The sequence below is a fragment of the Anopheles stephensi genome, chromosome 2 (assembly GCF_013141755.1).
Source record: "Anopheles stephensi strain Indian chromosome 2, UCI_ANSTEP_V1.0, whole genome shotgun sequence".
Taxonomy (NCBI): domain Eukaryota; kingdom Metazoa; phylum Arthropoda; class Insecta; order Diptera; family Culicidae; genus Anopheles; species Anopheles stephensi.
In genome coordinates this window covers 28061754-28073934 of record NC_050202.1, presented here as the reverse complement: position 1 = coordinate 28073934, position 12181 = coordinate 28061754, and the positions used below count along the sequence as shown (strand labels likewise).

General features: G+C 40.7%; 1 non-coding gene across 1 annotated transcript; it reads right to left on the bottom strand.

The window, feature by feature from the left end:
- Positions 1–11570: 11570 nt before the first annotated feature.
- Trnal-cag lies at positions 11571–11653 on the bottom strand. Its single transcript has one exon. It is a non-coding gene; the product is annotated as a tRNA-Leu (tRNA).
- Between the last annotated feature and the right edge of the window lie 528 nt (positions 11654–12181).

Sequence of the window (12181 nt, the reverse complement as noted above, 5' to 3'; positions counted from 1 at the left end):
TGCTTGTTTTAATAATAGATTTTACTAAACGTTTGATGAGGTGACCCTAATAGTAGTAACTAACGAGAGAAGAATTTTTATTACTGGAATAAAACTATTAGCCTTGGATGTATCAGTTTTACACTAAATCGGGAATATTTCTTGATAATATCTTCTTCTTCCTTGGAACTCAGATCTCTAAAGGTCTCCGCCTGCCATTTCTGGCTTTCTGTGACTTAATTTTACCCGCAGCAAAGTACTTTGCCCTGCGTACGGCCGGAGTATGGATGAGATTTGAGCCATGGTCCTGCCGAGTGAAGACCTGCGCTGTTCTTGGTAATATACCAACACTTTTAATTCCTAACTGCATGCACAAGGACTTTAAGGATTTAAAAGTTCCCTTCGAAGCAAATAGTCTGCTAGCAATCAAACATCCCAACTGTCAACAAGTCAAGCACAATTTGATACACTATATGCAATACGTACTCTGTGTCATCGTTATCATAATCAATGCATAACGACGAGATCCGTCCGAAATTGCTGCATGGAGAGTTTCGGTTCGTCTTCAGCAATAGCTGACAATTAAACGATGCCATAATCGTTTACTGTTGAAATTGTGTAGCATTTGCCACTCTCTCTCTCTCATTCACTACCGACGCACCAAATGTAAAAGCTGCCACTTTTAAAGCCATTGTGTACCCGTCGAGAAGAAAATTTCGCTAGCTGAAGACATCGTACCGATTGGTGGACCACGCAGTACACAATGATACACAGCTCGAGCCTCCGTAATTTGGGCGTCCCCTGCATGGGACGCACATCCTTGGTGGATTCACCGTACCCTGGCGGCGTTTTGCCCGATAGCTCTACTACAGTGTCATTCTTAAAAGCATAGGCTCTCAGCTTTGAGTATATAAATATGCAAGGATTATGCATCTGGATGACACTTTGACGTGGGCTGAAAACCAAACCAGCCGAGTGGTGCTGCGTGTTCGGGAGTGAACCTCGGAGATGTGGGCTATAAATCTACCGGCCCTGGAATGTGTCGTATGCATTGAATGACATAAATGCACCACTTTAGCTGAAGGTGCCTCGATAGGCATCTCAATGTCAGCACCGCACCGCAGCCCAGTGACCATCGTTGCCTAAGCCAAAATCCAATGTTCGCCAATAAGTCAGCTGTTAGCAAATGGGCTCTATTTAGTTCGGAAAACGATACTCTCGGGGATGCTAAAGGCAGCAAGTGAACTCTCACCATGGCAGGAAAAATGGACGCAAGGGATTAGAAATGTGGCAGAGAGTTGGAAAGTGTTTGAAGGAGCAAAACATGTAAACTGATTCGTGTTGGGCGGCATATTCAGTTATAAAAATTGAAAATAATATTTGCGTAGAATTCTCCAGTTTGCAGCGTTTAAATAAGTCCTTTAAATAAATAATTGCTCTAATACATAGAAACTTCCAGGACTTCCTATGCTGGCTGTAATAAGGCAATATGTTCATAGAATGTTCATGCCGCTAATAAAGCTTCTCTCGCAAACAACAAAATACTCCTCTTCATAAATAAAATTTACTTGTATTTACGTGAATCAAAGCCTATTTTGCTTAGTAAAGAATTTACATTATATTATCTCGTTATCTTTAAGCCAAACTGCTAAACATCAACATTTGTCCTGTTCCTGATTGCGTTTGTTCTTTCCTTTCGCCCTACAAGTCATTGCGGTTCGCATCACAGGAGGTAAAGAATTGGGCTTCATTATTTTGAATGATTAGAGAATAGAGAGCAATAGCGATGGAATGAGCAGCAAGATTCCCTTCGGGGGAAAAGATGCCGGCACGACATGAATCAATCATTAAAGTATGGATTTGTGGATGAAATGAGTGGTAAATGGCACCGTTTTTAAATTTCTGTTACACTTTCTGCATTGTTTTAAATAATATTTATATGTGAATAAAGCAGTAACCGTATTTTATCTTATTTATAGAAAGTATTTTATTAAAATGTTTAAGAAAATTCAAATTTTGTAAGAAAACGTTATCTGCGTTATTGCGTTATTTTTCCTTCAATTTCCTGTTGCGCCTAGAAAGTATGCAATGCTTAAACACTAGCTTCACAGCAGGCATTTATTGTGACAAGAGCTAAGGCTTAGATTACTAAAAGAAATTATAATACGATTTAAAACAATTTTTATATGTATTTCATGTTGATTTGTTAAACTTTTTAAATTTAAAATTTATTTTGTTAACTTAATCTAAACTTTAATACTGAAAAAATCATATCCAAATACAATGAAAACTGTAGTAAAGCAGAATCCACCTGAAACAGTTTGCACCCTGCGCTCGCTTTAGAAAAATAAAGTCAGAATAAGTTACAGCAAACAGTACAGAGGCGTTCAAACATAGAACAAATTTGAAGCCTTTGTACCATTCGGCGCTTTTCCTCACGACCTACTGCCGATCGAACGGCAGGAAACAAAGTCCTTCGGGGCAGTAATTACTGCATGGAAAATTAAGCACCAAATCCATCGCTTTTTCCACCGGACTGCTGCTGCGTTCGGATTGAATTCCTGGATCGAAGATCATCCGTTAATTTTTTTTTTCTCTCTCTCTCTCTCTCTCTCTCTCTCTCTCTTGTGTTTGGCTCCTTCTGTTTTGTTTCCTTCACACTCCAATTCACTTCACTATTCCACCGCTACAAGCTGCACTCTAATTTGCGATCGGAGCTCCTTCAGCTGCAGCTCCCTGGCAGGAAGGTGAAGAATCAAAGCAAGCCGTACTACCTCGAAGGAACATAAAATTTCTTTTAATTAAAAACTTTTCCCTCCAACGCGGGGCAAAGCGGATCGCTCTAAACTGGGAGGAAATTTACGCGTAAAGCAAGAGTCGTGAAGGAAAGCGACGGTACGATACAGCTGTCTCCGAGAATCGCATCGTAGCGGCATCGAATTCCGGCTGGTGGGAAGATTTATAAACGCCATCTTTTTCCCGTTCGACCTTTTCGTCCCGTACTCGTTACAAAACATCCCTCCAGCGGTACGGTGCATTTGGGGCATTTTTATAAGTTGCTACACCTTGTGTTCAATTTGGGGGGAAAAGTGAAGCGAGGGAAAACGGCTTCAAAGCAGGGGTGTTGTAGGTAAGGGTGAGCTCGCTAAAATCGCGCCTAACCGGGTGGGCAAAGAAGTATTACCTTGGCAAAGGGGCGAAAGAATTGTAAACGGGAAGAAATCACGCGGTGATTGGTGAAGGAGAAAATGTTCGATGATTATTATTTGAGCAACGTTCGAATTTTCGGACACAACTGATGCTCTGTAAAGCCTTGAAAATAATCCCAGAGCAGTTTTCAGGGCTGTATTGCTCACTAGTCGTCTGTTCGCAGATGCTAACGTTTCGGACTTTTGAACTGCATCTAATTTGCGTCATCAGTAAAACTCTCTGATCGGTTGAGCATATACACAAAGCGAAATAAGAATAGCACCACCATGTGTTTTGACAATACAAATTCTTTTTCTTTCAATTAAGAATCTTAAAACAACCTATTTCAAACCTTTTTAAAACAATACATTGAAATTTTTAAGAATCATTTACATTTAAGTCGTAAAATTCTTGAAAAGGAATTCGAAGTACAAAATCAGTACTAATACTTTGCTTGTGATCAACAGATGCCTACATTACAAAAAATAACCAAATTCTTTTACATTTTTGTGAAGGATTCAGGTCCGCAGAATATGCTTTCCAATCCAAATCCATCAAAATGTTGGGTGTAAATCATGTTTTACCCAGATCAGAGCTCTAAATCGTGTCATTTAGCAGCTGCTTAACGAAGACTGGAGAGTAAGTTTATTTATGATATTTACAAGAGTCGAGTAAGTTTATTAATAATATTTAGATACCCTTCGACGAATTTATATCATATTTTGACTTTTTACGCAGATATTATTAATATTATTATGTATTGGATTAGATTGGATTTATTATTGGATTTATTAGTCCATGGATCGCACTGGGAAAACCGCGTACGACGCAAAGAGATATGCAAAGGTGGATGCACGCGTAAGTGGTGGAAAGGGACTTATAGAGGAATAGCTGCCAGAAGGGCGAGGGAGTCGATATTGGAAAGAAGGATGTTGGCTATAAATAACTGGCAAGCATGACCATGACGATCCTCAAGTCTAACCAAACCCAGCAGCTGACACCGCACGGAATCGCACCGCACCATCAGATTCTCATCCTAATCACTGTAATCTCAAAGATATCAAACTCCCCGTAGTACCTTCGAGCGGAGTTCTAAAACTCTCAGGTCCCTTGGGTAAGCTGTTCCATTTGAAGGAACAAAGTTTATGTTTTTTATCCTGCGAGCTTCACCAACTTTGTCCAAGCGTTTCCATATCGATAAAAAAAATGAAATTTGAGCCTGCACCGAAAAGTACCAAATCAGACCCCCGCAAGTACCGCAAAAGAAGTGTAACTTCTACATCTTCTTGCCGAGACGGTTCCAAATTGATTACCATAAATTTGCCACTAAACTCCGACTGGGTGCTGTCTCCCGCAATTTTATCACCTCATCGATCGTTGTTTATGGTTGTAATTGCTTGCCCACACTGTTCGCCTTTTAAAAGGCTGATTGCATTAGCGCTAAAGAAAAGGTATTTTACAGTGAACAAAAAAAGTCCCGGGAACTGTGTGAAAAGTTTCAAAGGGATTGCGAATGGTAAAATTGACACCGAAACTTGTTTAAAGTTTATCCACTCTAGCCGTATATAACAATGGTGGTAGATCTGTATCGACGCGTTTTATTCACGTCTTCTCGTGAAGGTGAACGAAATCTGGTGGACATTGTACGATTTCCAATCACTGCTTGCTTTACGATTTCCTAACTGCTGCGGCACTGTGAACGAGGACCGAATCGAATCAAGCACTCTTATCCTTAGCTCAAGGATCATAAGTTTTAAGGTCCTTCGAGTCTCGTTTTGGACGTCTTTTTTTTTTCTTTCTACACAATCACTTCGACACATCGTTGCAACTATCGATGGAGGCGCCCAGTTACGAACTGGAAAGCCATTTGTCTTCGATTTGTAACTTTCACTGATGGATTTTTGGCCGATGCACTCGTTGAAACTATACGTGCTGTTAAGATCAAATCGGTCATTAAACATCCTGCTAAGGTTCAACATCGTTAATCTCGACGTTTTCTCAAACCATCGGGTATCTAAGCACAATAAAAACTTCGTTTTTTGTCGATGTTTTTTACTCGTCAAAGTTTAAATATTAAACTGAATATGTGACACAAAAAAGGGAGAACAAATACGTGTTCAAACGCTCAGCTGATGGCTAACGAAAGGCAAACACAGTGTCCGTGTGCATCTTCCTTGCTTGGCTGTTTAATGCCTCCGCTCATTAGAACGCCGTCGATCCATAGCCAAGTGTGGCTTTTTCATGCACTTGCAGGGCCTGCCTAACTGGATGTCCTTTTCAACACTCGACGTTCAGCGTGCTAAGCGAGGAATGAGCTGAAGACGAGACTTTAATTTGGATATCTAAATTTTTCCACCCGGATGACAGTTGGCGACGGTGGCGTTGCTCACAGTGTCATCCATAGCGCTCAGTACCATCACGCGCCTGCTACGTACGGTTCAGTGTAACGAACGTGGCATTCTGCAGGTGGGAAAAAGAGGGTGGGGGGGGGGGGGGGAGGGAGAAGCTGAGTTCACTCCGGCGTGACGGAAGCCGATAGTGAAACGAGATGGTTCCATTTAATGGTGTTGGCAGTTGACTGAGGATGGTTTTTTGAGACCTTTGCAGCCACTTTGGGCAGTGGATGAAAGCAGGATTTGGATGCTACTTTTTCAGCAAGACTTTTGGGTAAAAGTCGGACGGAAGCATTTGAAATGTGCGACAATATAAATATAATAATAATGTTATGATGTATTTAATGTATGAGATTGGATGGAAATTACAACAGATGCTATAACTCACTCACTAGGTGAACTTAGGAATGAAAAATAAGAAATAAAACGTTATCAGTCAATAACGAACAAGCGTGCAGATCACACGGTTATTACGAAAACATTGCTCGAACAAATTCCGAACCATGGTATCAGCTTAAAATGCACCTTATTATCAGGCTATGAACCGTCTTACTACATAAAAAATATTTCAAAAATCCCAAAAAGCCCTTTAATATGTAAGGTAGCTACAGATTTCTTATCTTAAACTTATTATTTATTAAATGATTTGTTATAAAACACAACCCAATTGCGGTTGTTGTTGTTGTTGTTGTTGTTTATTGCGGGTTCATACATATTATGTGTTATTTTTAACAATTAATGTTGTTGTAATGTGTTCGCACTGTTTGCTTTCCTCATTGATTTATCATTGTTTAGTGGTCGCTGGTTTAGGCATTCCTATATTAATTATGAATAATAATTAATTTGTTGGAAAAATTAACAAAAAAAAACCCACAAAAAGAAGTATATTAAATCTAATCTACCTAACAACCTAACCTAACACCTAATCAAGAGACATAAAGTTAAACGCTAATTAAAATTAAACCTAACATCTAACCTAAACAGTAACTAAACAATTCAATGTTCTGGAATTACTGGTTTGACATTTATTACAGTAGTTTTGATAATTTTTTTCAATAAATTGTTTGATTGTGAGTGTAGTTGTTATTTCATGAAGCCTATTACTATTGAACCAAGGTGGTGCATTTATGTACTTTTTGAGTACTTTGTTTTGCATTATTTGTATTTTTTTATGGTGAGAGTCTGCAATGTTTTTTCCAAGCTGGAGATGCGAACGTGAGTATAGGTCGAAAAAATGCCTTGTAAATTAGTAATGTGTTTTTAAAATATAGTTTTGATTTTCGATTTAAGAATCGATACAAAGTTCTAATCATCTTGCTTGTTCTTACTAGAGTGTTTTCTACGTGCGTTTTGAAAGTAACTCGTTTGTCAAGGTATACTCCTAGGTATTTGATACTTGGTTTCCATGGAATGCACTCCTGCCTCATCATTAATTCGCTTTGTGGTATTTTGCGCATACATGTTTTTCTAGTGAAAAAGATTGCCTCGGATTTGAAACTATTGGTTTTCAGTTTCCAATTAATGCAATATTTGGCGTATATTTCTAAAGCGTTGTTTAAGCGTCTAATAATTACGTTGGAACTTTTAGCTGAAGCTGATATTGCGAAGTCATCGGCGTAGAGAAAATTAGAGCAGTTCCGTGCATTCGGAATATTTATTTATTATTTATTTATATTTCGAATTAGACGGCTTGACGCCTTATTGACAAATGGCATTCGGAATATCTGCTATAAAAATATTAAACAACAGGGGTTGTTTAGTACATAGTACACTGCCTTGCGGTACACCGGCGACGGGTTCATAATGTAGTGATTTTGATTTTCGAATGTACACAATGTTCTTACGATTGGTCAAAAATGATTTAACTAAACGAATGAGATAAACGGGAAATTTAAATATGATTAACTTATGAAGAAGTCCCTGGTGCCATGTTGAGTCAAAAGCCTTTTCGTTGTCTAATAGCACCAATCCCGTAGCTTTGTTAAATAACCTATTTTCGATTATGGTATTTTTCAATCGATGTATTTGATGAATTGTGCTTCGGTGAGGTTGAAACCCAAACTGTGCATCAGGGATTATACTTTTGTTATCAACATGCGCACGTATTTTGGAGGCAATCAACTTTTCCACAAGTTTACTTAGACAACTTAGGAGACTGATGGGTCTGTAGTTTTCGGGTTTGGGCTGATCTTTGCCGGCCTTGCCGATAGGCACTATTTTTGCGATTTTTCATTAATGTAGAAAGTACCCTAGCTTGAGGCAAGCGTTTAAAATAGTGGTTAGATAGATTATGGCTTTTCGAGGGAGTTTTTTAATCGGAGTGTTATTAATTCCAGCGCATCCAGTAGACCTTTTATTTTTTTAATTTTTTATCAGCTTTATAAGGTCTTTGAGTTTTAAGAGATCTGATGGATTTATCTGATTTCCTTGGTTTGAAACAAAGTAATTAACGTTGGTAGAAATAATTTTCTGTTCTAAGGGGCTAGTCATACTATGAGTTAAACGATGAGCATTTTCAAAGTGCTCAAGTGTTTTTTTGAGATACTAGTATATTGATTTCTAATGGTTTTGACCAGTTTCCAGAAACGATTTGTGTTGTTGTGTTGTGCAACCCAATTGCGGTCAAAAATTGTTCGCTTCGGTTTAAATTGCTCGAGTGCGCCTAAATGTATGCAACGCGTAGTACACCTCAAAGCAAACCGATAGCAATGGGAGGGACACACTCGTTGAAGCTATTATTACACAACTTAGTTTTCAGACATGTTTAGTACGGAAAAATTACTTCCATGACGTTCTCATACCAGAAGAATAATTTGTCCTTAAGCCCTAAATACCATTAAATCCATTCACCGAAGATGCTGATGGTTCCAGTATGTGATTGAATTCTATTGACCCATCGAGTAGAGCTATCGAGTGGATAGTTTAGGATTGAAAGTTTCTTTTATTCTGTGTGCTTTGAAATCGAATTGATCCATCAACGCAATCTGGCAGAGCGATGCATGCAGTAAAATAGGGTAACCGCCGGTGGTTTTTGTTGGTTAAAGTTTATACGCATGATCCTGTCCATTGACTGTTGCTGCCTTTGCCGTACCGAACCGAACCGGGAGCAATGTTTGATCAACGCAGTAACGCACAGACACACACAACAGAGCGAGGGGATAGAAGCCAAGGGGGCGGTTCGTGTAAACAAGATGCGTGTGCTGCATTCTTGGTGCGTATGGCGTAATGCCCGAATCCTTTACGGTTGCAAAATGCCAAGCGTCCGATGGGCGGATGGCCAGCCACTTTTGTTTATGCTAAAGTTCTAGCACAAAGCTATTCTTGACTATGTGCACATGAAAATTCGTGCAACCATTTTAGAAACCAGGTTTAATTCAAAGCTCGACGCTCGAGATGGACGGTCTGTGATGGGGCACTGCATTTCCAGCACGCATTTCCTTCCAGCGTGTGTGCGATCGGGGCGCGTATGTGTGTCTGACCCACACCGGATGCTAGTTGTGGTTCGCCACATCGGCATCGATGCTTCGCACAGACACACACAAACACGACACACCATACACACCGTGGCATGCCGTCTGTGCCATGGGTCTGCCCATCGAAGCCCAACGCCCTGGGACAAGGTCGCCGGTGTTGGCCAGTTCAAGCCCGGTCCAGACGGCAGGCCAAGCCAAGGTGCGGTTCGAGAGTCAAAGCCGGATTGAAATATGGATTAGATTTTCCCGCCAGACGATCGGCGAGCCAAACCGATGTGTTAGATGCATCGGGTCAGCAGCCAGTGTGCAGGTGCATCGAACACATCGGGCGGTGCGTGAATGGAAAGGGCGGGAGCAGAGGTGAAGCAGGGTGGTGGTGGAGTTGCAGTTAGGCACCTTCAATTGGACCATGAAGTGCAGCCACCCGAAGCGTAACCGTACCAAGGTAAACACAACCGGCGCCTCGCCCACTCGCCGACCACTCGGTCGCCATTGTTGTGCAGTTCTACTTCATCAAGTGGCACTGACTTCGTTTACGTTCCTCTGCCTCCCGGAGGATATGTTTGTGTGTGTGTGGTTGTGGTGTTTGCCAGCAGGAACGGGATGCCTTCGTGCAGGGTGCAGTGGGCTATGTAAACAGCAAACCAATGCAGTGCACTCGCTTCTCGAAAGGGAAGCTCGCTTGAATCGAGCAGGTTAAAACAACTAGGCGGCCAACGTTGAACGTTGCTGACAAATTCATTTCTGAAGGATGAATGCTAAGTAGGAAGCAGGCGGAATACAAATGTGGTGTAAACTGCAGGACTGATGCGAGATGCTGGGACCTGGGATGGCTTTGGACTGTACAAAGGAAAGCTAATGGAAATTAGTACAAAATACGCATCCGTGTCGGAGAGAAGAAGTGTCAAAAAATTTAATTTAATCACTTCTAAATAGTTGCAAAAATTGTTCTGTAAGGGCTCGTTGACCGAAAGGAAGAAATCTTACAGACGAGTGAAAGAAACCACTTGCAAGCTACACCAAAGCACATCTGCAATACGGCAAATGAATTACCCAAGTGTTCTTGCATTCTTAGTGCTCTTGATCGATTGAGGACCAACGAAAATGGTGCATTGTTGTCCTGCAAATAAAGCCTGTGCTAAGGAAGTGCTCATTCACACCACGTGAAGGATTATGCTGTAAAAGCAAACAGTTCTAGGAATCAATTTGTATAATGATCACCACGCAATGGTAAATAGGGTTTGAAATCTAGGCAAGGCTCCAGATATAATGTATTATTACAGAACAAAGATATGATAAGGATTATTGTAACAAGATGAAAGATAAACAAAGTTGCAAATTTTTATTTGTTAAACCGAACAGGAAGGATCATAATTTTAATTGTGTTATTCCCAAGTATATTTGACTTGATTCTGTGAGCTGTCTGACGTCATAACCATAGATCATCGTAGTACTCGGTCTCTACTCGGCTTATGACTTGATTTACCCAAAGACAATTCTGTGTATGAAGAGCATAATTTAATAGAGAGCTGAACCAAGCCCGACTTGATGAGTTTATCGCGGTACTGCCCAAAATCAAGCTGGGTTTCAATAAACTAAAGGCCTAATAGATATCCAAGGGCATCCAGCGTCAAACAAAGGACATACCATTTTAGTAACACTTTCACAGTTTTCCCTTAACCCATGCCACATTCGCCAATCGTTACTACAAACATTTCAGATTCAATGGATGGTTCTGCCGCTACTGCTAAGTAGTTAAGTTCACATCAATACACCTCTACGCCGTGCAGCCTCAGCACGCAAAGAATGCTGCTGTGTACCATCTCCAACATCCAACGGAAGTAGCGACCCATTCCGTCGATAGTCGATAAATTAAACGGTTTTTCTTTGTGCCTGGGTTGGATCTTGATGCGGCCACTTCCCAGCATAGACTGACACGCGGTCGTACCGTGGTTGAAATTGTTTCGTGCCGGCTGCTTAAGTGAGCATGCGCGTTAACGCACGTGACGCTGTGCTGTTCGGCTTCCGTGCCGTCGGGTCGGGCTGCCTCACCAACCTGTTGCTGCTTTTCTGGTGTTTTGACTTAGCTATAGGGTGCATTTGTGCGAGTTGCTGTTGGTGAGATGGTGCCCAGAGGTACAGTGAATTCGGGCAATCGCATTTGGAACAGTTGGTTAGGGTGGAATCAAAACCCGAGCGGAGAAGCAACGGTCACATTCGACATGTTCGTGCTTGTCACACGTTGCAAAGCATTGGGAGTTGTGTCACAACAGTAAGCTTCTCACAAATGGTATTTCTTGAATCAAATTAAATAAATTTTCAAAAAACTAAGTTTAATTATAAACATTTTTCAAAGACTTTCAATAATGTTTACTAATATTCGAATTCTTACTCTACCTCTATTAATAATTATTCAGGAAAACCTACTTTTACTTTTTGCAATTATACATACTATGTACTATGCTCAAAAGCACACTACTTTTACTTACTCTAATAGAGTTGCGAATAAAACAAATGTAATAAAAAAAAGTCGGTATGTCAGAAGTGGGATTCGAACCCACGCCTACAGAGTAGACTACGACCTGAACGTAGCGCCTTAGACCGCTCGGCCATCCTGACTTGTTGAGCATCGATTGCTTGTATTTCAGTTGGTGGCCCGGAACAGAATGTTTATTTAGCGTCTAAAATTATCACTGCAGCAATACGCAGGCCATATCACCGTAGCTCGCAGTACCGTATTTCGGTGCGTTGGGTTTGCGTTGAGAAATGAAAACATGCGTAGAACGCGTAGAAGGTGTCCAAGCAGAAAATCTTTGACTGACAATCGCTTCTTCTCCTGGGATTTTAAGTGTTACAGGAGATGTTGTTACAGACATGTAGCTATAAAAGTCTTGTAGTCTAATATAGCCTACTTAACTATCCTGTTCTAGCATGACTAGAAATCAATCAATGCGGACTTTGGTACATCGGAATCGAATAATTCGGAGACCTTATTAAACGACACGCATATGACATTAGTTGAATCGATTTAACCGAAATGAGTACAATAACGCTAGTCCATTATACATGATCTAAGAGATCTCTTTGGTGCCGATTTTTTTATAAATTTGAGTATGGTAGGAACATCGAGTTGACGAGACGGCCGGG